Genomic DNA, 27,506 nt, shown 5'->3' with positions numbered 1-27,506 from the left:
GCATGCAGGAAACACAAGACTTGTCCAAGGTTGTGCATCTGGTGTCTGAGTCCCACTTAGCTAAACTTATATACTCTGGAGAGTTCTCTCATTTAGAAAATTAGTTTGGATTCCATGAAAACTCAGGGCCCCTTTCTAACACTAAATATATAGTTCCCTGATAAATATTTGTTGAATATTATCTGTCACTATGAGAAAATGACTTTCAAAGGAGCTATTTTTGTTCATTAATATCATGTCTCAAACATAAAATTGGGGGATTCCCTCTAAACCTTTTATTTGCTATTATTTCTGACCTGTCAAGACTAAAGGATGACAGACAACTAATTGGTGCAGTGTATAGAGCACCAGCCCTGAATTCAGAAGGACCCGAGTTCAAACCTGGCCTCAGACACTTCCTAGTTCTGTAATCCCAATTGCCTCAGGAAAAAAAAAAAAAAATTTAAAAGAATAAAAAAAAGGCTAAAGGATGTGACAGGGATACCCCATCAAAGACCTACCAGGGAATATTTTGAGATGACCAGCTGTAAATGACTTTGCTACAATAATGTGCAAGTACTCTGAAGGATTTATGAAAAATCCTGTCTCTGTGTACAGAGAAGGAACTGATTGTTTCTGAATACATATTGAAATATTCTCCATCCCTCCTCTTTCTGTTTCTTTCTCACTCTCTCTGTCTCTGTCTCTGTTTCTATGTCTCTCTCTCTCCCTCTCTGTCTCTTCCTCTCTTCACTCTCTTATTATTTTTTGAGGTTATTTTCATTAAGGTAGGAAATCTGTTTTGTTTTTTTTTCACAACTTGACTTTTATGGAAAAGCTTTGCATAACTTCACATATGGTTTCTTAATTTTGGGTGAGGGAACCTAGAACTCAAAAATCTTAAAAACTCTAAATAAAAAACAGTTTTGAATGTAACTGGACAGAAATGTTAAATAAAATTTAAAATTAATAACTTTATTTTATTTGTTTAATAAATAAGTAGGTGTCAGGCAGAAATGCAAGGGGAATGGGAATATCCTAGAGATAGAGAGAGCCAGAGAGAGCCTTGAGCCTCAGGTCAAAAGGACCTCAATTCAAATCCAGCCTCAAGACACTAGATGTGTGACCCTCTTTTTGCCTCAGTTTCCTCATCTGTAAAATAAGGATAATAGCAGCACGCACCTCCCTGGGTTGCTGTGAGGACAAAATGAGATTAATATTTATAAAGACAGGCACTAAGTAGATTCTAACTGTATAAGTGTTGGTTAGCTAACCAGAGTCCTGAGTGCGAATCCCGATTCGGACACTTCCTACTTGTTTGACTGGGAGCAAGTCACCGTCTTCTCTCTGGGCCTCAGTTTCCCTATCTGTAAAAAGCATCTTCCAGCTTCAGACCAAGGCAGACCCTCCAAAATGGGGCTAAAGAAGGCCTTTCTACTATGAGCCTCAGTTTCCGCGTCTGTCAAAGGAAGAGGTGGGCGCAGCGGGCACCTTTCGGCTCGGACCTAGGACCCCATCCCGAAGCGGAGGCCCCCCGGAGGAGCGCTCCCTCCCGCCCGCACTCTCCGCGCTCCTGCTTCCCTCGGCCCCCACGGGACGCCGTCTTACCGGAGCTGCCAGCCGGGAGGGAGCAGAAGCCCGAACCGCCCGCTTCAGGAGGGAACCTTTCCGGCGGAAGTAGGTGGAGAGCTCCCTTTCTCCCTTCGCTGGCCTATGCGGAAGCCTCGTTTCCAGACGGGCCACAATGACTGCAGCACCCCGCGGACGTAGCGTCCTGACGACCCGGACGCCGTCTCCATGGTGACCGGACGCTTCTCAGGCCAGCCAGTCTCTGGCCACTGCGCAGGCTCAACCCTTCTCGGTGCCCGGAGCTGTGGAGCACGTGGGGGCCTCAGTCCGGCCCTGGGGCGGGGGAGGGAGGGAGGAAGCGGGAGAAAGGTGGGCCCCACGTCGGGATTTGAAGCCAGGTCTGGGAAGGGATGCCCAAGGCAACGGTCTTCCTAAGTCTCCGCTTCCCAAAGATCAGGCATCGGGGCGAAGCTCAGGACCGACCAGAGCTGTCGGTAAAAATAGCTGTCCCGGGCGGCACCTCGCGTGGCCCGTCACGTCGCGAGCCCTAGCTCCTCTGCCCTCGCGGGGGGCCCTCGGGACGGGTATCCTTCCCGTGGTGCAGGTAAGGAAAGAGCCAAGGGTCAGAGAAGCCCCCAAGACCAGAGGCCCAGAAGTGGAGGGAATCCCCATCTCCTTCTTGTTCATGAGCTCATCCTGCCACTGCCTTCTTCGTTATACCCCCATTATATAGATGAGGCACTGAGGCGAATACGGAGTAATTATTTGCCATTGACCATGCAAAAATTTCTGTTCCAACTTTTCTCCTCCTTCCCTCCACCCCTCTCCTGGATGGCAGGCAGTCCCATACATGTTAAACATGTTAAGGTATGCCCAGGGTCAGAGGGCCAGTAAGTGTCTCAGGCTAGATTTGAACTCAGATCTTCCTGTTTCAGGGCCAGGTCCTCTGCATCGCTTAGTTGCCTTCGAAACTGCCTCAGGTCTCACCTCTTTCATGGGGTCTCACCTGGTTTCTTTAGTTGATAAAAAGCTCCTCCGGCAATTGATCGAATCAGCCTCTCAACCCTGGCTGGCAGGAGTGCAGTGGAGCAGAGCGGGCCAGAAACAGAAGAGTCAGAAATCAAACAAGTTTAACATCGTTTTTATTAATATAATAACTTTTTATTTTTCCAAATACATGCAAAAATAGTTTTCAGCATTCACCTTTGCAAAACTCATGGGGAGTGAGTGTATTCCAGATTTTTTCTCCCTCCCTCCTTAGTAAGTATTCCAATATAGATTAAACATGTTCAAGTCTTCTAAACATATTTCCATATTCATCTTGCTGTACAAGAAAATTCAGATCAAAGGAAGGGGGGACAAAAAAGAAAAAAAAAGCTAACAACAACAAAGTAAAAACACTATGCTTTGGTCCACATTCAGTCTCCATAGTTCCCTCTTTGGATGTGAAAGACTCTTTCCATCCCAAGTCTATTGGAATTACCTTAAATCACCTCATTGTTGAAAAGAGCCACATCCATTAGAATTGATCATCTCATAATCTTGTTATTGCTGTGTACGATGTTCTCTTGGTTCTACTCCTTTCACTTAGCATCAGTTCATGTAAATCTCTCGAGGGTTCAGAGTTTAATAATAAAGTGAGGGAAAGGGCTTGGAAGTAAGGAGGGAATTAAACATATATGCTAACCTACCCCCAGTGGGAGCATCCTGCTTCAGTGTAGCTGATGTCAAAACATACCAATGACTCCCAAGTGAACTGTAGCCCTGACAAGGAGGGGTAACAGCAACAATGTTACACACTTGATTCATAATGATGCTTTATGAACTTGTACCAGCTTGTCCAAGCTCAAAGAATACTCAGTGCTGGTCAAAACAATGCAATAATTATGTGATTTTTACCAGAGACTGAGATCATCTGGAAGCTAAGCGCAAAGGATTATTGTTATATCAATCTCAGGGCACAGCTTGCTTGCTGGACCTTAGCTCTTGGAAAACAAGATGTCTCCTAATATTTTGATACTTCTTAAAATACTTTTCATTACTTTGTATTCACTTAAGTGTGTTCACATTGTAGCTGTTCAACTCTCTGAAAGAATTTGTTTATTTTTCATTCTGTATCGTAGCACCCAACACAGTACTTAATAAATAAATGCTTTTTGAATTGAACTGAGTTCTGTGTAAATCTGGTAGCAACCTGGTTGCTAAGCTAGAACTGGAATAGCATTAACACTAAAATCAATCAAAAGAACTAGTTTCAGCCACAGCTGAAAAAATAGAAGTTTAAGAAGCCTTTATAAAATCTCATTAAAATTAGGAGGCTATGAGAAGTTTTTGGAGAAATAGCTGTTAGCAATTTCAGATAATATTTACCAAATGGAAACTAAAAATAAATTTAAAACATGGAATTGTTTTTAATATGATAGACTAAAATTCTGTTCTTGAAGGATCATTAGAAGGGCATGTCCTAACCTTTAGAAACTCATGGGCTTCAAGAAAAGGAAGATAAAAAGTGAAATTGCCACTATAAATCTTTGAAAGTGAGCTAACTGAAAATAGTAGGGGCTATAATATGAGATGCTGGAAGCTAATAACCCTTGAGAAAACTGAGATTTTTAAGTGTTACTATTTGTGATTGTAAATCCAAATTTGATATGGTTGAAGTACATCCTGAAACTAAATTATATAATCTGAACTCATTTAAAGTAATATCTGTTCTCCTATTAGAATTAACTATGGCAAATCAGAATTTAATGTAAAATACATTTGGTATTTGGCACTGGAGTGATATTCTCAGAAGTAGCATAGATCAGGAAAAACCTTAGTTCAAATGTGATGTCAGAAACTTATTGGCTTTTTTTGTAACACTAAATCAATTTACCTCAGTTTAGTTTTCTTGTCTGTAAAATGAGATAATGATATCTCCTATCTCCCAGGATTGTTGAAAGGATCAAATGACATAGTAACCTGTAAAGCATTGTGATGTGCCCATCACATAGTAAACATTATATAATAATGGCTATTATTAGTATTAAGTATAATTATTCTACACTGACTTTGGATGTTATTGATATAGAATTCCGAATTGATAGATAAATGAAGTGATTTTCTATACAAGAGGATTTGGAAGTGTATTTAAATAAATTGATGTCATTTGCTTGATAAAATTATTTGTGTAATGTTTTAAAATACGTAGCATAGTTTATGTTATTGTTAGGTTTCTAGTTTTCTTACATTGTGATGTTTGAGAAATCATTATATAAGAAATGCTGTTAATTTTAAAAACTGACATTCAGAAGGTGTTCCAATTGTATCATTAGGAAAATAACTTTTCTTTTAATCTGGATGTTGTTAGATTATTAATTGAATTGTTAATGTAGTCACAAACTATGGAACTATTAAATATTTAATTGAATATATTTTACTTTGAAATGGATAATAATAATAATTTACTGTGGTGGTCTTAAGTTTTCCTTATCTGAGAAATTCTTTGAAGAAGACTATAATAGCAGGAAGGTGAAATGCAAGTGAATTGTATGTAAATGAAGGAGGACTGTGCAAAGTCAATGCCCTCACATTCTCCTCCAGAATCATCTTATTACACCAGCAAAATATAGATCAGTGCTACTAGAGATGGCCCTACCCGCAGTGGAAGACCTTGGCCTTGCACTAAAATCTTTAACAGGTTTCAGTGTTACTGAGGCAACACCTATGAAGTGATAAAGGTTAGATAAGAATTGAGGCAAAGAATGACCTCTTTCACCTAGTGTAAAAAATTTTAAAAAATCAGTTTGGGAGGCAAAGATGGGAAGGGCATGGAAAGGAAGAGATTTGTCCAAAACGGAAACTACTATTTCTGTGGCTCTGCCACTCAGAGCCCAAACAGTGATCAAGTAGGACTTGACACAGAACCTATCGTTGACCAATCAATGAAAGCCAGAATGATTTGGGTTTAAGATATATTCCTTAAGAAAGAAATCTAGTCTGCGAAGCCCACAGATATCTTGGAAGGATTCAGCAATCAAAATTGACATTCCTTTGGAGAACCCCTAAAGTAAGGGTATCATACCCTATATGAAGAGAAGGAAGGGAAACAAAAGAAGAAAGAAAATAAAGGAAAGAAAAGGAGAGGAAATGGAAGAAAGGAGAGGTTTGGAGTTATGTTGCCAAATTGATCAGATTTTAAAAAGATTTTATTTTTGCTTTAGAGTTAATGTAAAATCCGCACTAGCTCTCTGGAGGACGTCAGGATCAGCCCAAGTCCTTGATCTTAGTGGAGGAGTGAAGGAGGCAGGAGGGCCACATGGCTAATCAAAGAGGGAGTCTGGAATCTGGCTTGTGTCTGTGGCTGCGGGCTGGGGCTGAGAGCTGCTGCTGATCGAGAGTTCTGTCTCTGAGACTCCCTTTAAATACTCCAGTACAATTATGTCACTACCTCACACTGAGCATACACAACAACACTGAGTATGTGCAAATGTAGAATATTACATCACCATATTACCCTAATTATATTCCAACTACATTGATTACAATCATACAAACTACAAGTACATTACATTTAGTATGTACTTAGAGAACCATTATCTCACACTGAGTAGGTACTTAACTATAAATACCCTACTGTCCTAGATGTAAGTACATATTTTCAGAGTTCCTGCCTTCTACAGTTTAATAAACAATATAGCTATCTGTTAGCCTAGACACTTAAAGTGTGTGACATTTTTCTGGATTTTTGAATTAATCATCATATTATATGTGTGAAATTTCAGAATGTAATTTTTCTTAATTTTTAGTGTCTAATTGCACTCAAAGACAGAATAAACAAGAAAGGGCGAATAAAATAAAGCCATTTATATACTTATTGTTTATTTATGGCAACATGAGGGAAAAAATAATAACTTAGCCCTAAGCTTTAATTAGTAAAATTTTGTTGAGGTAAAAATCTGTTAGGACTTCAATTTGATATTTTTAAATTTTTTTTTGTTTCAAAAATAATTGTCTTAATTGTTATAGTTCAATAATCTATCATTCAAGGGATATGCCATATGTTATCCAAAAGAATGTGGTCTATGAACTGTTATAAATGGCTCTCTATGCCTGGAAAAGTTGAGGTCTTGCTATGAAAGTTGCATAGTTGAAGACAGGATCCTATTGGCTCAGTGTCCTCACTGTGCAGGATGTCCTTTCTGAAAAGGAAATTTTCCCACTTGGTTAATTTTGAACCTGGCTATGAAACCCTGTGAATAATGTGTGAACTTTGTGACTTTACTAGCTGTTAACGGTGACTTTTACTTGAAATCAAATAGAACTAAGAGATTCCCCCCTCCATTATGCTTATGTCAGATCAGCCCATGCCCTTGAAGGTATACTTTTGATATTGTAATAGCTATGTCCTTCCTTTATGCTTTCATATCAAGTTTCTTTAATCAGGGTAGGTGACATATAGAAATTTTTGTTACTGAAATAGTAAAACATTTTTGAGTTACTATAATAAGATGTATGAAAGGTTTTTACTAGTGTTAATCTGACTTTATGGAAAATGCCATAAAGCCTAAGCAATTAAATAAAATGAATTCTTAGACTTGCCATACCATTACTAATGGTTATATGCTTACCACATGACTCTGAGTAGTTCACTTAACTTCCCAGTTATGTTCTGAATAACTCTCTAAACCTTTAAATTGTGGAGGTGGTCCCAGCCTGCATTGCATAGAGAGGATTTTTCATCCAGAACTCCTTAAAGTAACGAACATACAAATCTAATGCATCTCTCTATATATATGTATAGACATGATATGTATATATGTGTATATCTCTGTGTGAATGTATATACATATATATGTCTATGAAAAGACTTCCAGGATTCAGAAGATCTAACTTAGAGACCTTTGTCATGATATATACTCTAAACTTGTGCCAATTCCCCTGGAATTGATAAGATTCTCTGTTACAGACATTAGCCAGGGGTTGGGGATCCAGGAGGGAAAGTGTTACCTTACTTTACTTCCTCTCTCTCACTCACAGTGCTTTTCCTCTAAGATTAGTTTCCATTAACACTATATATCTTGTATATACATAATTATTTACATGTTGTATTTGTCCCATTAAGATATGAGCTTCTTAAGGACAACAATGCCTACCACATAGTAAGGGTTTAATAAATTCTTATTTGATTGAATGATTTATCATATACCTTTTGGGGTCAAGCTATGACCTTCCTGGGGACTCCAGTCCTCACTTTGGAGGCTGTTTGTTTAAGACAATCAATTTACCATTTAGTTTCTCCAGAATAGATTATAAGGTTGTTCTCTTTTAAGTATTTCTAAGAAGGATATATAGTCTTCTGGTCCTTTAAGTAATTAGTACCATATTATTCATGAAAAGAAGCATTATGGGGACCCACTATTTATAAGGAATTCCTTTTCCATTTCGACCTTGCATAGTATATATATATATATATATATATATATATATATATATATATATATATATATATATATTTTGGTGAGATCCACCTTTCTATTTTATTCCCAGTTCATGTTAGTAATTAAAGGTCATCAAGCAGTTATATCTGTTATTGCATCTTTTAGGAGAACTTGTATACTATTAACATATGTATTAAAGACTCCTTCCTGGAAGAAAAGCTTTAAAACTGTTGTTTTGCTTTGCTGAATTAAATGCCTTTTTATAATCAACAAACAATATGGTGGGATCTTGAATTACCTGCACATTTCAGTCAGTTATATGATTGTAAAGATGTATGCTATAGAAAATTATTTGTGGAAAATTATTTTCATATTTTGATGAAGAGTACCCTTGGTATACATATAGATCATTTAAAGTAGATCAAAAAGTAGATATTTGAAACTAAGTTATCAATGTTACCTCTCTCTAGCTTTTTTTTTTTTTTTTGAGAATAAATATGATGCTATTTTCTCCTTTCTTTTGGTATCATTTCCTTATTAAATATCTTATAAAATGATTCCTTTATGTTTTTGAGATTGTATGACCTTCTTTACAGCGTCCTGGAGTTGACATTTTGTCTTGTCCAGGCATTTGTCTTGATTTTGTCTTTTAAATTCCATTTTGACTTCTTTGTAGAGCTATTTGGGAATTGAGGTATTTGGATCCAAATGTATGATTGCTCTGGCACTAATTATGAAAATAGATTGCTATCAAAACTGACAAACTTATTTTATTTTTTATTATTTTCCTGAAATTTTCAGATATGGATTTAAAGGCTTGTGTATCTCAATAATCTCATGCCAAGCTTTATACCAAATAATACTATTTATAATCTTTTACTGTTCTTTGCAGTGTTTTACAAACTAGTTATGATTATACTTTTTCTTTACCATGCAAGGAAATCACTTGTTTGCTGGCTAATGCATTTTCTGGACTTCTTAATGTGTCAAATATTTTTTAAAAGTTTGCTTAAAATGATGTTGATATAGGAATTTTCCTTTTTTCAGTCTTCTTCTACCCTATGGTTATTTTGGACATGAGTAGGTTATTGGAATAGATCAAATTAAAGCTATTGGCAATTGTTTGCATTGTCTTCCTGTTGTGTTCTTTCCTTCCAATTAGATGCTGATTTTGACCTTTTTTTGTAATTAGCCAATGATCTGACTACATGGATGCACAATTCCATTTTTTTGGTTATGTTTGTCTAAATATTTTTAATGCCTTTTGCCCCTTTTCTGAAAAAAAAGTACTTATGATATATTGTAATCAGTAAACAAGCATTTATTGAACTCCTGCTGTATGTCAGACACTATGTTAGGTGCTGGTAATACAAAGATAAAAATGAAATAGTATTTCTTTATAAAGAGTTTACATTCTGTAAGAGGAAAGAACATGAGACATGAAGCCTCTGAGTAGGTTTTGGACTCTTGTGTGTCTTAAATTTCTAAGTGGCCAACAATAGGTCATAGGCCAAGCTCATTTGCTATTGTTTTGAGTCCTGATTGACTCAGATTAAATGTAAATAGCAGTCATTTGGGCTTTGGCCACAAACCTTGAGGGTCTTCCTTTACCCGATTTATTTATTTTTTTGTTTAGATTTTTTTGGACTAGTTGAAAGAGGAGATTCTTCGCCTTAATTGCTACCTAGCTTTTAATCACTGACTGGATGTGACAGCAGTTAAACTGAGACCTGTTGAAGACTTTAGTCTAAAAAGGCCAAGGTTGAGGCAGCCAAGTGGCACAGTAGATAGAGTGCTAGCCCTGAAGTCAGGAGGACCTGGGTTCAAATCTGACCTCACACATTTAATACTTCCTAGCTGTGTGACCCTGGGCAAGTCACTGAACCACAATTGCCTTAGCCAAAGGAAAAAAAAAGACCAAGGTTTCACATTTCATCCAGGGCCATCTTCAAATGGCTCTAGAGGGGAGAGTGAGGCAGGTGACCTGCACAGCCTTCCCTTCTATCATCATCATCTCCCTGATGTCATGTCCTCTTCCAGAACAAAGGATGAATAATAATGTATTTTCTGCAATGATTTTTTTGTTCCTCTTTTATCAAGATGTTAATTCTCTTTTTATAATTTTCTTGAATCATTCTCATTTATTTTACCAATTTTTTCTTACCATTTCTCCCTCTCTCTCTTCTTAACTCTTCTAGGAATTCTCAACTGGGCTTGTGTCTTAATAGCAATTTTCTTTGAGGAATCGGTCATAGCTGTTTTCACCTTGTTATTTTCTTTTGAGTTTGTCTTGTTCTTCCTTGCCACCATTATAGCTTTTTTCCTTTTATATGGTCAAGTTCTTTTTTTGTTGTTTGCTCATTGTTCCAGCCTATTGTTTGACTTTGAACTTTATATTAAAGTTGGGCTCTGTTCAGCTGGGAATGTGGAAAGTCACTCAACCCCTTCCTCAGTTTCCTCAACTATAAAATGGGTAGGATGATAATAGCATCTTCTTCCCAGAATTGTTGTGAACATCAAATAAGATAGAATAAATATTTTAAAAAATACTTAGAAAAGTTCCTAGCACATAATAAGTGCTTAATAAATACTTGTTTCCTTTCTCTTTCCCAGGTTATATGACTCACCAAGGATCACCCAGTTTAGTGAGTTTCTGAGGTAGGATCAAACTCAGGTTTTCCTGACTCCAGCTCTCACAATCTATCCAACATGCCATGCTGTCGGATATTACTTTCCTCCATGAAAACCTCTCTTATCTTCCCATCTTCCCATCTTCATGCCCATTCTCAGGTTATTAATTGAACCATTTTTCTAAGTGTAATTATTGTTTTGTTGTGTATGTCTCATCTCCAAACAAGATTATAAACTCCTTGAGAGTTTATTTTGAATAAACAGAGTTTGTTTTGAATGTATGGCCTTGGCACCTTACCTTGTGGTTTATACCATAAGAGTTACTTAATGTTCATTGAATTTAATGTAATTCTTTATGTAATCATTAGCATTGACTGCTCTAGATTCCAGAGTCTTAAACTATGGGTCATGACCACATATGGGATTTCATAACTGATTGTTGGGGGTCGCAAAATTATGAGTTATTAAGAGCAAACATTTATATGCCTATTGTATATGCCTATATACTGTGGAATACATAAAGATTTCTTGGATTAAAAAGGGTTGTGAGTGGAAAAAATTTAAGAAGCCCTGTTGTAAACAATTTTTTCTTTGGTGGCAATGATTCCGTTTTGGGTTTGTTTATATAGTACTTTTCTCCACACCCTTCTCCTACAAAGATCCTAAGCACTTTTTTAGTGTGATCTGTGATCTCTTTGGTTTCATTAGGTTTTTCTGGCATTACTATGAGCTTTCCAATTATCCAGAACTTTTTTTTTTGACCTTGTGATGTTCTCTTCTAGCTACTTTCGATGAGTAACATTTCTATGTTTTGAAACCTCTCTCCTCCTTCTGACTTATTCTTAGTTATTTTAATTTAAGCCTGAATTTTTTAAAAAGTTGATTTTATTTTTGTCACATAATTGGCTCACAGATGAAAGGTTAATCTGAATGAACAAGTGGTGTTAATTTGTAGGTTAAAATGTGTTAAACAGTTGATATGAAGTCTGTTTAAGTCAATTAGAGAGTATAATGAAGATGTTTCCAGGGTGTTAGGAAACCTTTGGAAGTTAGCTTTAAGACTCACTCTAGAGTATAGCAACCATTGATTAAACATTCTATTTTATTTATTTTTGCTTTTTATAGTTTCTAATGAATTTGTCTATTTATAACAATCATTCAACAGATATTTATTCAATTGTATCTATGTGAAAGGCACTGTTAGTCATTCTTTTTATATAGAGAGTAAGTCAAATTACATACCCACACATATATATCTAGCAAGTCAAATTCATTGTCACATATTAATCAGACATAATTAGTAATATCAATGTCCAGTCACAAAACTGTCATCTTTTATTATACAAAATGTGATAGCACTAAAAATCATTCTTTTCATCTGTGTATGTCCAGCAAAAACAAAAGATACTTCATTTAACAAAACTTTTATACAATTTTGCAATCCTGACATTAAAATAGAAATACAAAATGTATCTAGATTATTTGAGCTGCTTTCTTCAGAAAATTCTCACGAAACATGCATCTTGGAAGGTACTATATAGATCTTGGTTGAGTAAATACATTTGCCCAATTGAAAAGGAAACCATATGAAACATTACAACTTCAAGTATTAAAAGCTGACAGAAGTGGATAAAGCAAAAATCAAAGCCAAGTATTTACTCTTGTCTTTAATTTCTTATTTACCCCAAGCCTCCTTTTTAAATGTGTGTCACTTTACAAGTAACAATTTTTTTTTTGTTTTGGCTTTCTTCTTTCAGCCTTTTAGTTTAGTTACTTAAAGGCTAATGAAAAAAAAGAGCTTATATTCTAAAGTGATTATTGGAATGATGGATGAAATGTCAAAATAATGAAACCAAACAGCTTTTAAAAATGTGCCCAAAAATGTTTTCTGATGAATTTTCACAAAAATATTATAATATATCTTGGGAATCATTTAAGCAATTTACATTATTGTTTTAAAAATGTACTGCAGAAGCACCTTGAGTACTGTCTTTTGTAGCTCATTAGCAATTTCTTTAATGAGTTTTTTTTAGTGATAGTTAAAGTAACAGACAAATGACAGATTGTTTGCCTTTAATGATTTCCCTGTTTCAAGCCCATTACAAAGCAATTAGAAATCTGACAGCATTTTTACTCTGCATTACTGATCATCTAAAGTGATGAGAAATGAGAGGTGATGAATATTAATTGTATATTTTCATGTGATTATCATAAATTATTACCTTGTCTGATGTGCTGCAGGTGAGCAGGAGCACTGGAGAAAATGCAGTCACATATAATAATTTGAAAGACTGCTTGGTTTCCCATCTTTGTCTCTAATATAAATCCTGGCCTGCAATGCAAATCTATCTGAACTATCTGCTTATTTATTTAAACTATATTTTAAATATATATTATATATATTTGATTTTGAGGTATATTTTAGCAGCTTTCATATTTTAACATATTACAAAATTTTGACTTTAACATCTGCTCCTGTTCAGGTTCAACAATGAAAATCAAATTTGGAAAAAATAAGAAATAAACTAGTTTTATTAATCCAATATTTAGAAGTACCTATATATGCAAAGCACTGTGCTAGATGCTAGGAGAGATGCAAAGGTGAAAGAAGATGTGATCTCTATTCTCATGAAACTTACATTTTAATGGAGAGATAAGACAATTGTGGAAATGACTCCAATATAAAATAAAATATGCAAAGTACCTGGAAGAGGTACAAAATGCTGAACTAGGCTGTGTAAATCTTAAATTATTATATGTGAGTTATTACTACTATCACCATCATCACAAGCATGATCATTAGCACCACCACCACTATCATCATCACCACAGCTACCATCATCATACAGTGAACAGTGGGAGTATGGAAGAGGAGTGGTAGTTGGGTGGATGCTGATATTTCTAATATGCCAGTTTTATTATTTAGATACATCAAATCATTGATTACAGTTTCAATATAATAAGCCTATATTATTTCCAGTTATAAAATGTAATATTTTTAAAATATGGTAACTTTCAAATGCTAAATGCTAAATCTCTTTCTCATGAGAGAGTACTATGCTAGAATGCAAATTGTGCTAAGCTGGGAAATGGTTAGAAGAAACTACCTATTTTTTCCTAGGCTTCTTTCCTTACTTCTATTACCTTGATTGATGCTATCAAAGACAGTTTTACCACTTTATACTGTTTATTTGACTTGTGTGATTTCCCCTAAGTGTCTGGTCCTGAAAGTGTTGTTCCTCATACACATTTCAGTGACCAGACTCCTTTTTAGTAGTAGGTAGTTTGTTTTGAAAAATAGGGTGCTTTATGGTTTTGAAGATAACATCTAACCAGTTCTAGATATAGCTTCATCAAATTTGATAGCAACAGGAAGAGTTAAATGACTGGAAAAGGAAATAGACCATTCATGGCCCACATCCATGGAGTACCAGACTATCCAGAGGAATTTTCTCAGCACATTGAATGAATGCATTGTAGAGAATTTATAGGAAGTCATAGCCAAGTGCCCCATAGAATAAGAAGACACTAGATTATATTTGAAGGAATACTCATATCAGAGAGATCAAGGATCTATCAAAAAAATTGTATTGACAGCAGTCTAGTCGCTGGCTTTTCTTCCCCATCTCCTTGATCTCTCTACTTCAGATATTTTTAGTTGGCTTATCTCATTTGCTTATGCCAACATTTACATTTTAAACACTGGTAACACCAGGCAGGTAGCCTTCTAATTATTTCCTAGTGGGAAAGAAAAGATATTTTTATCACATTCACAAAAATGTGCCATCTAAACTGTGGAAGAAAACAAACCATTCCTCTGCCCCTCCCAGATTCCCTACATAAATTAGGTTTCAGACCAATTCAAGTATAGAATCTCTCTGCTAAAACAAGTGGCCCTATAATAGCCATATAAATTAGTTGCCCAAATAAGGAGAAAGAAGGCCTGAATAACATAAAAAGGAAAAAAATTGTATTTCCAGGGTGCTTGTAGAATGGACTTTGTGGAAAGCGAGATTTAGACAAAGGACCTCAAACAATTTGGATTATGAATAAAGAATTTAATAGAATTGATGACATATTTTGGGACACTATTTGAAATGTCTCCCCTGTGATTGGTAGTTTGCTCATTATTTAACTCTAAAGCATGTAGTTCAGTTACCATTCCTAGACTCTAGCTGATTAAGAGTATGATCAAATGGGATCTGAAGTTTTACCGATACCAAGATGAATTCATCACTTTCATTTTGACTATGTGGTCTTTCAGTCTAACAGAAAAAAATTGTCGTATTTTGCTCTTATAAAACCATGTTGATAACTTGATGTATTTGGATTTTACTATGTTCCTGGGATAAACTTATTTGTCTCATTGTTAAAGCCATTCTTTTCTTCTTTTTTTTTAAATGAACATTCATTTTTTTTTCCATTTCCATTACCCAGAGACAGTATTTCTTTTAAATGGATCAAAACTTTGGAAATATGCCCTCTATCTTCTACAGATAAAATTCATTATATTTCTTTTTTTTTGTGAGGAAGTTATAGAAACAAGAAGAGGATATCTAGAAGTGGAACTAAAATGGAAATTAAATGGAAGGGGGAAAGTATTAAATAGGCGGGAGAAGAAACATTCATATTTCTTATCTTTCCATACATTAGTTTTTCTCTTCATATTTTAAAAAGTTAAGTCTAAACTATTTTATATATTTATCGATAAATATAATATATAAACTATATTATATAATTTATTATAACATATAATATATACATTACATAAATATATATAATATATAAATAAATATATAAATGTATATGTTTTTATATATTTAATACATCCTTTTTACTTCCTCATTCTGTATCAGACTATTTTCATTTTGCACTATGATATATGAGAAATAATGGTCAGATTCCTTAACACTTAACATGGATTAAGCATTTACAAGCACTTTCTTCCTTGTTTGACTTTGCTAATAATCTTATTACTGATTGCACAGCATTTATTTACTCTTATTTAGATTTCATATGTTACCTTGTATGAGGGTTCATCTTGTTAAGCAGTTTACCTGAAAGTTTTGCATTGCTCATTAGTGAATGTTGCCATTATAATAAAAATTTTAGAATTACATACAAGCTCCCTTATGATACTTGAAATTATTCTTTAAGTTATAGAAAACAGTGAAATATTCATCCTATATATATTTATAATGGTCTGTAGCTAAAATAATTTATATAAATCCAAAATGTGAAGAATCATTTATAATTTCATATTACCATAGTCACCACTTCTATTTACTATTTAAGAATCCAGTCTCATACTCCATCCCATGAATATAGATTTGCTTATCTATTCAGGATCCAAATTTAGCATAAATAGTTTTCTAGAATTGTTCCCACATCAGTTTATGATGTCAAAGCTAGAGACCAAAGAAGGCTTGAAGAACTTCCGGAGATGTAGAATGAGGAAAAGGAATTCCAACCTCTGTTGCTTTATCATACTATTCAAAACTCAAATCTGTTTTGTTCCTATAAATCAGGAACTTAAAAACAGTTCAAAACTTTTAAATCTATGCTTACAACATAACAAATGTCATGATATCCTCTTTCATTTGTCCATCTATGTTTAATATTTCTCCTGCCTGTTTTTCACCATATAATTTATAAACTACAACAGTCCTATAGTTTTGTCCCTCTTGTGTTACATACAAGTACAAATGTAAGGTGGCATTTTATCATATGGGCATTTTGTTTACTGAAAAGGGCAGGTAAAGCACATTTTGTCTGAAATACGGAGAAAACCAACTCCAAAAGAAAAGCAAATAGTTTTGAGAGAACCTGAGGGAAAAACTGTTCTACAGGAGGAAAAAAGTGTTTGAGAAAAAAGGCAAAATCCCAGGAAGATTAGAATGAAAGCACTCAAAGAATAAGAATTGTAAAAAATACCTTCAGTGTATGTTCTCCCAGCATCTAATTTACATTTTCCTATTTTTTAGACTTGGAAATTTATTGTTAGAAAAATTGGAGTCAAAGGACTATTTGGGAACTGAGTAACTATTATATGACAACTTTGTAACATATCTTACAGAAATGTTGATTTAGGCTTTCACCACCTAAGATAGAAGTGGGTCACTACATATGAGAAGATCTTGATATGAGGAATCAGAAACCATTTGAGAAGCCAAACTTTCAGAAGACATACATATACAAACACACACACACACACACACACATACACAAAACAAAGGGAAAAATCAAAGAATAAAGATGCTTGTAGAAGCCCAAACATCAGAAGACAGAATGCAGAAGTGCACATATATGGAAAGCTGATAAATGTCAAGCCATTTGATGCATGGAACTGATCAGATTGGAGACTTTTGCTATAGAGAACTGTTGGAAGAAGCAGCTTCCTCTATTGTGTGAAAATCTGGCTTGGGGAAAGCCTTTCTGGTTCCCTAGGTCCACTTACAGCTTGAGAGAGCAGAGGCTCGCCCATATACTTCTTTTCCATCCTCTGTAGCTTGCAAGGGGAAAGTGTCTAAGTGTATAGAAAGCCAACCTGAATAGTTTTACAGATCTCTGCATTAGAGGGAACTGCTTTGAGTGTCATGCTTCTTTAGCACGTAAGGAACAAATCTTAGAAGTTCTGGAGAGCGCAGGCTTAAAGATTTAGTTAACTAAAGTAACATAACACTGCTTTAATGGCCAAAAAGTGACACAGAAAGCTGCTTCCAGCAATGGAGCAGAGGAGCAATTCTAGAGACACTTTTCCAGCTGTGTGACCCTGAACATGTGTCTTCTCATTTTCCTTAACTATAAAATTGGCATAACAACAGTATCTATCTTCTAGGGTCGTTATGAGAATCAAATGAGATAATATTATAAAAATATTTATTTTAAAAGTGCTTAGCACAGCAAATGGCACACATTAGATGCTTAAAAAATGTTTGATTCCTTCCTTCCTTCTCCTCTTCTGTGGTCTAGTCAATCTGGTCTTTTTGCTTTAGTTACCATTTCTGTATCTTTGCATTAGCTATGCTATACCTGAGATGTCTTTGGACATGCTTTTTGCCTTTTGGAATACCTTATTTCTGTCAAAATTACATTTAATCAACAACTTCAACATGAAGCCCTTCCTCATTCTCCTAGTTGCTAAAGCATTCCTCCCCCCCCCCCGCCAAAAAAAATCTGTCCTATATTTATTTGTATGTGTTTAACATAGTTATTCCTGTACCTATCCTCTTCCCTGATAGATTAGAAGGTCCTCAAAGATAGATATATGTTTCACTTTTATTATTGTATCCTTAACATCTAGCACCATACTTGACACTTGATAGATGTTTAATAAATGTATGTTTGATGGATTAGATTTAACAAGGATATAAGACAAGGTCATTGGTAGTAAAAACAATTAAATCTCTGAATCAGTAAAGTCCAAATCTTATCTATGATAAAAGTTCTGGCATGAGTTTTGAATAAAAAGGAATTAAAAGCTTTAAAATATATGCCTTTTTGCTTCCACCAATGCGCAAAAATGTATGTCCCAGTGGATCTGAAATCTCATTATTTCAAGAGTTCTTTGGGATATTGATCACAACTCGTTTAAGCCTGCCCATCTCATACAATTCTCATCCATGTCCCCCTTGAAATTTGCCTGAGGAGTCTTGCTGCCACATTGCCCTGACCAAGATTCCTTTATCTACTTGTTGGTATCAATATAAAAGCTCAATAGATGAACAATGAATTGATCCCAGAATTATAAGCTTCTTCTTGACACAAAAATGCATTTTATTTAACAGTCTTTCTATGGCATACTAGAGTTAAATATCATAGAATGCCATGATTTTTAAAAAATTAAAATTGTAGATTACCCAAAAGGAAATGGAGAGATCACTGAGTCATAGTACTTCAGAATTAAAAGGACCTTCAGTGACTAATAAAACCTGCACCCTCAAAACAGTCCCTACTACAAAATATCTAAGTAGAATCTACACCTCCTAAAGCAGCTTGTTTCTCTTTTGGATTGCTCTTATCATGGGAAGCTTTTGCCAATCTTAAACCTGACTATTTGCAACTTCACTCTGGATTTTGCCTTCTGCAGCCAAACAAAACAGATCTAATCCCTCTTTCCTTCTGATGAGCATACACTGGGTATAAATAGACTACAACACAGCCCACAAGATGACTTGTGAGCCAGAATGTAATAAAGGAAATAGATAATTGGAAAAGAAGATTCGTCAATTATGTCAGAAGGCAAAAGGTACCAGATAGACATCCTAGGATCTACACTGCTACATATAAAATTCTAAATGGCTTAGAGATGGGTATCCATCCAGTACATTAGGTTGCTTCTGTTTCAGAAACTTATGGAAGACATAGATAAGGAATGTAATAAGTGAGAAGATGTGAGGAGCTGCCATCTGTGCCCGTGGAGATGACAGCTCCATTAAAATATCAAAAGGATACTTCTATGAATAAGCCTTTATTAAGTGCTTACTATGTGTAAAGCATCTATATGCATCTATATGGAAATATATAAAATGCATGTTTATATATATACATATATGTATGCACATATCCATTCCAATATCTTTGCCAAAAAAACCTCAAAAGTGGTCATGAAAAGTCAGTCATGATTTGAAATGGCTAAAAAACAACAAAACATTTTGGCAGCTGTGCCATAATGCACAGAGCACCAGGCCAGGTATCAGCAAGATTCATTTTCCCAAGTTCAAATCTGGGATCAGACACTTACTAGCTGTGTAACCCTGCCCAATTCACTCCACCCTGTTTGCCACAGTTATCTCGACTGTAAAAATGAGCTGGAGAAAGAAATGGCAAACCATTCTAATTTATTTGCCAGAAAAAATCCAAATGGGCTCATAAAGAGACATCCACAACCAAAATGACTTAACACATATGCATTTATGCACACATATGCAATATAATGTGCACATATGTATGTGCAGGTGTGGTTGTGTGTGTGTGTGTGTATGTGTGGTTTATGTGTGTATATGTGTGTGTATAATACATCCTGGATATCTCCATTTCATTTTAGCTTCTTTGCTTTAATTTCCTTGTGGAGCTATTATATTTATTATTTTCTTGGAGGACAACGCTAAGACAATAAGATCCAATAAGTTTAAGAAATTTAAAAATTAAATGGAAATCAAATTTTTCATTTTATTTTAATAGAATTATACTCTAACAATTTCTTTCATTCTCATTCTCACTGTTTTATTTAAATTAAATATAAGGACAAGGATCCAGGTTTCCTCCAAGATAAAATTTACATTTATTTCGCCTGAATGTATTTCACATGATCACATACCATTTCTGACTAATGATTGATCTAGCTCAACATAAATCAATCCCTTCTAAACCATACTTGCCATATGTTCATAGATCCTTTGCCTGAAAACTTCTCTGGTGAAAGGAGGATAAGAGAAGTAGGCTGTCTAAGATCAGAGCACTCTCTATGCCCACAATCAGCTCTCCCTTGAACTTTTACTGGAACACCACACTTCAAGCTCTTCAATAACTTCTGTTCCAAACTAGCTTTCACCTTTTGGATGACACTTAAGGCATGATCAGTGTTCCTCTATCAGTATAAACACTCCTCTTGGGAAGAAGCACTCCAACTTGGTCAAAGCACCAGCCATGTAGCATTTGGTCACTTACTCAAAGTGGAGTGGGGAAATTGGATTGATTCCTCAAATGATCACACCCTGGCAAATGTAGAAGTCTTACACTTTTAAAGTTGATTCTTTGGAACATAATGTGAGAAATGTTTATGTAATGAGACAGATGATAGATGAGGAAGTAGATAGAGCACTGGACTTGGAGACAGGAAGACTTGAATTAAAAATCAGCCTCAGATAATAGTTTTGTGATTCTGGGAAAGTCATTTAACCCCTCTGTTTCCTTATCTGTAAAATGGGAAAAATAACAGCATTTCAAGGGTCATGATGAAGATAAAATAATTTTTGGAATACGTTTCACAAAACCTTAAATCATTATGTAAAGGCTTAGTGATATTTATGGTTTATCTGAAAAGCATTTAATAGTTTTAGTGGACAAGTTCTAGATGAATCATGAGTGTTTAAAGAAGCCCAAAATGCTTATTTAATATTAGGCTTCACACGAACACATATTTTGGTGAGAATGATAAAGCACATTGAGATTATGTCATACTCTCATTGCTTCTACCAAGTGGTATTTTTTTTTAGCCTGGAAAAGACCAGTCTAGGTATCTTCAAATATTTATTTAATGGGCATCTTGCAGAATGAGCGATTATACTTATGTTTGATTTTTCTAGGCAGAAGTAGGGGCAGTGAATAAAATGGATTTAGACTCTATACCAGAAAGAACTTTCTGACTATTAAAAGTACATCTAAATGGTATAGGATGCATCACCAGGTAATGAGTTCTCCCTAAATAGAAGTTTTCAAGCAAAGGATTTATGATTTAGAAGGGATTGATTTAGAGTTGGACTAGATTAAAGCTCCTTAAACTGTGGATTGTATAACTGAATTTGAGTGTGTGTGTAGAATTATGATTTGTTATCAGTAAAAGTTTTGATCTATTTTAAATACCTATATACCCAGGTTCCATAAAAATTTCTTAGACAAAAAAAAGTTTAAGAAGCCCTGGACTAGATTTCCTCTGAGATAGTTTCCAAATCTGAGATTCTATGAGTTGAAAAAAGTGATAAAGTATCAATCTTATTTTATGTTTCTATGTCAATAAATTTTGAGTGGGTAAGTTATAATGAGTATATTTTTGCTCCCTCACCTTCATTTTACATTTCTTAAAACCAAGGAACAAGGAATTTTTGCTCCACTTCTTTTGCATCTTGATCTATTTATCCAACTATTCCTAAACTCAATCTTAAGCACTTATGCTCTCCTCCTTTCCCTCTACCTTTTAGATCTTTTCTTCCAGTTTAGCTGAGGTTCCACCTTCTACTTAGTTCCATAGTGCCTTCCTTTTTTTCTCCAATTTGCCTGTATATGTCTTGATTGTACCAAAGCATGTGATTCTCTCATGAGACTAAATTTCTTGAGTGCAGGGGACTTTTGTTGTTGTTGTTCTTTGCCTGTCTTTACACCCCCAGCAGTTAGCACAGTGGCCCATGTTGCTGTTATTATTGTTCGCTTATTTTGTCATATCTGATTCCTTGTAGCCCCATTTGGGGTTTTTTGGCAAAGAAACTCGAGTGGCTTGCCATTTCTTTCTCCATTTCATTTTATCGATGGCCCATAGCACATAAATGCTAGTTAACTGACTGACTTAATGCGCTACCAGCATACAGAAAGTATTCTGTAAATGTCTATTAAATAGACATTTGCCTGAAAACTTCTCTGGTGAAAGAAGGATAAGAGAATTAGGCTGTCTAAGACCAGAGTACTTTCCATGCCCACAATCAGCTCTCCCTTGAATTTTACTGGAACACCACACGCCAAGACACCTTCTTAAAATGTACTGTTTAAAGCATGCCTTCTTAAAATAGTATTAGCATATCCCAATCAGATACAGAAGATTGTATGCATGCATGTTTATTCTAGGACAGGATGCATATGGTTAGGAAAGATTCAAATTCATATTTATAAAATTGGGCTGAAGGCATCTATATCCAAATTTCAATAAAAGAGACTCTTTAAAATTACAAATGCAAAACTTCTGGTCTTTCTGACAGCCAAGTTCATCTAATCTTCCCCACTCAGACATAGGACATGATTCATGTGAAATAAATTCAGATAAAATAAATGTAAATTCTGTATCTTAGAGGAAAACCAGGCTTCTTGTCCTTACATTTAGCTTAAATAAAACTGTGAAGTGAGGATGAAAGGCATTAAAAATATGATTCTATAAAGATATGAAAAATTTGATTTCCATATAATTTTAAAATTTCTTAAACCTATTCTCTTGCTAACTTATAAAATATTTGTTTATATAAAAATGAATTAAGAGCTAATATGCTCATCTGTAGAACTGAGAAAAGGGTTGAATGGATCCTTTACCTATAAAATATGCATATTTATGAAAAAAGTAGAAATGTTGAAAAAAATTGCATGGATTGCCTGCTCCTATTTATTTGTTACCACGGCAACCATCACATTCCATAATATTTATGCTGTCTGAGATTCAGAGCACCTTCTCAAAGAAATAAATATACCAATACTGTATAGTCTTTGGTGTTTTTTAAAAAAATATTTATTCTACTGTACATTATATGAAGAAAAATAACGTTTTATAGGATGGACTCTTTCTCCCTAGTTTAAATAGTACATTTTCTGACAGCATGTTTTAAACTATTATAATTACATTTTTTTCTCTCATGGTAAAAATTTAAAAAATCAGAAATGATATATTTTTAAAATAATGAGACATCATTGAATACAGAGCTTTTCTATGCTTATTGGTATCTGCATATGATTCATTTAAACTTTTGTGACTGATACTAAATTTAAAAGGCATTTCTGAAGGTAGAGACAATTAGAACAGCATTATGCTATGCTTTATGAATTATAAAGTGTAATTTTAAGCTTTTATTTTAAAGATGACTCCCCAAAAGTTATCATAAAACTAATGTATATTTTTATTTTTTGTATATGAAGTAGAGACATAGTTGCCATTTTTTCTTAGTTTGGCCATTTAACTCATCTTCTAATATACATAAAATAAAGACATGAGTTCACAGCAACATATTAGATAGAACTGAAATTATGAACTAGGAAATCAGATATGTTTTATGTCACTTATTACCTATTAAGAAAAACTGCAACACAACATTTAAGAACAACAGAGCAGTGAACATATTGTCTATGATACTTATAAACATGATGGAACTACACTTTCACAGTTTATGTTGACAGTATCTTCATGAGAAATGTAATTATCAAATGAATTATAACATGTCTTAAGATTATTAATTGTATTTTTAATTGCCTTTTTCAAGATAATTGGGTATGTCTTCATATGTATATAGGAAGGGGGCATTGGGCTAATTGGATTTTTTTTTGCATTCAGTTTCTTTGAAAATTCTAAAAGAAATTTGCTGCATTCTGTACTTGTCGTTTTAAATGACAATTCCTGCTATGATTTTTTTTAAGGTCCAAATAGAAATAGAGGTTTTCTTGGCAAGGCTATAGGAGTGGTTTGTCATTTCCTCCTCCAGTTTTATGTAGACAGGAGTTAAGCAATTTGTCCTGCGTCACACAATCATTAAGTGTCTGAAGTCAAATTTAAACTCCTTTGCTTCTGGTCTTTCTCACTGTAGGCCCAGCGTGCTTATCCACTGCACCACCTGGCTGATTAAGAATTATTTTACTAGGTGCTGAAATCATGTGTCATTCACACAATGTGGAGAAAGACACAAGCTATTTCAGTCATTTCAGTGAAACAACCAATGAATGTAATGTACAAGTCATCCACATTTCTTGTTCTAAGTGGAAAGGTTGATTCAGTCATGATACCTTTGTGGATTTCATGATAGAAGATAGTATTCCTCTTTCTGAGAGCTTCAGTTACTTGCTCTATGTTTTTCATACACCCTATTAAATGAGTAGATAGAACTTTAACACAGACTTCACAAAGGGGTTTTTTTTTTGGTCCATTGCCTTATGGTTGCTCATTTTATAGATTGAAAAAATAATAATTAAGGACTTTATAAACCAGAGAAACTCAGTTTCCCATAAGAGTCAAATGAAAACTTGAAGCCTATTAATCTATTCCTTTTAGCTCTTTCCTTCCTAAGTCTTCCTAACTTGGTCAATTATCACCAGCAGGGAAGAAAGAAGGACAAGAACTGCTTTCTTCCCTCTTTCCTTGGATGTCTCCATATTGCAATTTGAGATAGAGTTCATAGAATATTTAAGGGGCAGCACTGAATGTTTTTTGAGGAGTACAGTCACTTGAAACTTGTGCAAAAGTGGGGACCAAAAGAAAATAGCACTTTTTAAAAGAAAATTAACAAATGAACTATACATGTGTTAATACCATGCAATGCAGTGCATTGCACACACATTATATCTTTGCCATAGAGATTTAACTGTGTCAAATCAGAATTAACACATTTGTATTTCTTTAAATTTCTAATTAGCAATTAGCTATCATTTAATTGGTGATATATACATATAGTTAGCTTTGACATCTTGTGATATCTTTTGCATTTCTCAAACTCTCCATAACCTATGGATGTGTTCTACTTTTAATAACTATAGTATTATTTTTTCAATAATATTGAAGAAGAAATATTATATTTAAATAATAGTAATGGTCTACTACTAGTGCTGTTACTGCAGCTGCTGTTTCTTTACCTCCTCCTTTTTCCCTCCCCTGCTGCTGCTCCTTTTCTTCCTCTTGATCCTTTTATCTCCTTTTCTTCCTTCTCCTGCTCCTCCACCTCCTCCTCTTCCCTCTTCCTTCTCCTCTTCTTACTTTATCTTTTCCTCCTCCTCCTCCTCCTCCTTCTCTTCCTTCTCCTCCTTTTCTTCCTCCTCCCAGTACTATTATTACAGCTACTAGCCAGCTAGCTAGCATTTATATAGTTTTGTAGGGTTGGCAAAGAAAGTATTTTATATAATTTAACTTTATATGAATCTTACAAAAACAACCCTGGGAGGTAGGTGCTATTATTTTACAAATAAATGAACTAAGGCTGAGAGAGATTAAGAGTCACATAGTAATTGTCTAAGACAAAATTTAAACTCAGGTCTCTGATACTGAAAATGCTCTATTGTACCACCTAGATGCTATCAACTTAACAATTTTAGAACTTTTTTCAACCCTCCTTCCTCCCCCAAAATGTCAAGATGATTTAAATGTCTTACATAGAGGAAATACTAAATACTCCATTAACTAAAATGTTTCCATCTTTTTTTTTTTTTGGCTGAGACAATTGGGGTCAAGTGGCTTGCCCAGGATTACGCAGCTAGGAAGTGTTAAGTGTCTGAAGCCAGATTTGAAGTTAGGTCCTAGTGACTTCAACTGCCCCAAATATTTCCATCTCAAAATGAAATCTAGAACTTTTATTATTCATTAGTATATAAAAAAGAAAAGCTACATAGGATCATAAAAACTAAGAATGCTAGTGCAAATATTTTAATTGAATTAAATTTTAAGTTTGTTAGTGAAACTTTTTGGAGCTGCAGGTATATTTTATACCCGAAAGCTGGCTCTTCAAGTAATGAATTTTTTTGACCCTCAGGATTGCTGAATTCTCTTGCACTTCCTTGGTAATATCTGTGCATTTAAGAATAATTAAAAACTTGAAGACTATTCAAAATAAGAATAAAGCTTAATAATCTAAATAATATAGTGGAAAAGAGGGCCAAAATTGCCAAGAATCACACATTTCTTAGGCCATTTACAAATATTAATTCATTCACTCATGATTTCTTTTTATTTTTCTGTTTAGAGTTGTTCTTTACCTTGTTTTTGGAAGAAGTTCCCAACTCTTCACCAACCTATTGATGCAATGAAAACAGCTAATTAATCAATAAACTTCTAAACCCAACATTCAAAATCTTCAACAATTAGTCTCCATCTGCCCCAACTATCTTTTTTAGTAATGTACTTGTCAGAAATTGTGAATGAAGTAGCATCAGCCTGTTAGAGAAATGTCAGCCTGATACTTTTTAAAGTAGTCAGTCAACAAGTGCCTACTATGGCACTTGAACTACTATCTTCTAGGCACTGTGCTGCATGCTGAGCTTATAAAGACCAAAAAAAGCATTCTGTACCCTCAAGAGTCAACATTCAACAGAAAGAAAGCAATGGATGTTGAGTTTGAGAAAAAGATCATAAATACGGCATAAAACTATGACATAGTACTGTTGGGGAACTTCAGCTCCTCTTTTCTCCTGAAAGCATGGCAGTATTTTTTTTATCTTTGCCTTTCTATCCACTTCATTCTTCAAGAAGTAGAGGGAAAAAAGGAAGAATGTTAATATGTAGATTGAATTTTGATCAACAAATTGGAATCAGTCAGTGAATGACAGAAATTTGGAAAGAAGCAATGATGACATCTCGGAATTCACAAGATAAGGAGGAATAATACTGGCATAGTCTGTCATACACCATAGATTTTTTTTTCTGAAAGCACATTTTAAAGAATGAATTTCACAACAAGTCTCATGCAATGCTATTAAAATATTAGTAGACTTTGATAAATGTATTAATAAATATGACCAATTTACAGAATGCAGAAAGCTGAAGGGAACAACTAATTTATTAGATGACCAAGTGGAGATCCAAAATAATCTCAACTAACTAGACTTATTAAATCTAGTAGAAGTAAATTAAATATAAATAAATAAAATAATTTTGATTTGGGTCAAAAAATCATCGGAACATGAATCACTTGATAATATATCCAAAAAAGGCTCTATGTTTTCAAGGGCTTCAATCAATAATATGATGCCTCTCTATTCTAAAACAAACAAACAATACATACAATAGAATAATACTACGTTCAATAAGAAATAGTACCCTAAATAAGTAAGATAATGGCAGTTAAAGAGCCGGCCTCAGAGTTAGGAAGACATAGGTTCAAAACTTTTCTCTAGCACATATTGATTGGGATAATGAAAGAAGCTGAAGTACTTAATGGGGCTGGAATTAGCCTGGGGTCTGCAGAGGTCTGGCTCAACAATAGCTTTTCAAGGAGAAAAGAACAAAATAATTTTCAGCTTTCAATGCTTGAAGGTCCTGCTCATTCAAATTAGTTCAAAGAAGATAGAATGAATACATACATGTATATATATTTAAATTTATACACATATTTAGTTATATATATAGAAATGTAACATCTAATAGGGAGCTAGGAGGGGAAAGGGATGAAGGAGAAGGAAGGGAAAAATGGAAGATTAAAGGAAGAAATAGAATTAAAATAGACTTTTGAGGAGGGACAG

General features: G+C 34.5%; 1 protein-coding gene and 1 long non-coding RNA gene across 4 annotated transcripts in view; one reads left to right on the top strand and one right to left on the bottom strand.

The window, feature by feature from the left end:
* The window catches only part of DNAJC24 (DnaJ heat shock protein family (Hsp40) member C24), a 70,164-nt gene extending 68,458 nt beyond the window's left edge, over positions 1 to 1,706 (bottom strand). For 2 of the 3 annotated variants that reach the window (XR_004230237.1, XM_003773662.4), the window contains exon 1: positions 1,588 to 1,706. The gene's annotated coding sequence lies outside the window, so the exon portion shown is untranslated. Of the gene's footprint in view, positions 1 to 1,253; positions 1,501 to 1,587 lie in introns of those variants that run through there. The other variant, XM_031942504.1, reaches the window with a different exon arrangement.
* A 136-nt stretch (positions 1,707 to 1,842) lies between these two features.
* On the top strand, positions 1,843 to 27,298 carry LOC116419907. Its single transcript, XR_004230240.1, has 3 exons — positions 1,843 to 2,152; positions 10,584 to 10,628; positions 26,012 to 27,298. It is a non-coding gene; the product is annotated as an uncharacterized LOC116419907 (long non-coding RNA).
* Positions 27,299 to 27,506: the final 208 nt, after the last annotated feature.

Source organism: Sarcophilus harrisii, chromosome 6 (genome assembly GCF_902635505.1).
Source record: "Sarcophilus harrisii chromosome 6, mSarHar1.11, whole genome shotgun sequence".
Lineage (NCBI taxonomy): Eukaryota > Metazoa > Chordata > Mammalia > Dasyuromorphia > Dasyuridae > Sarcophilus > Sarcophilus harrisii.
The sequence above is the reverse complement of the archived record's forward strand: the minus strand, read 5'-3'. Positions and strand labels throughout refer to the sequence as shown.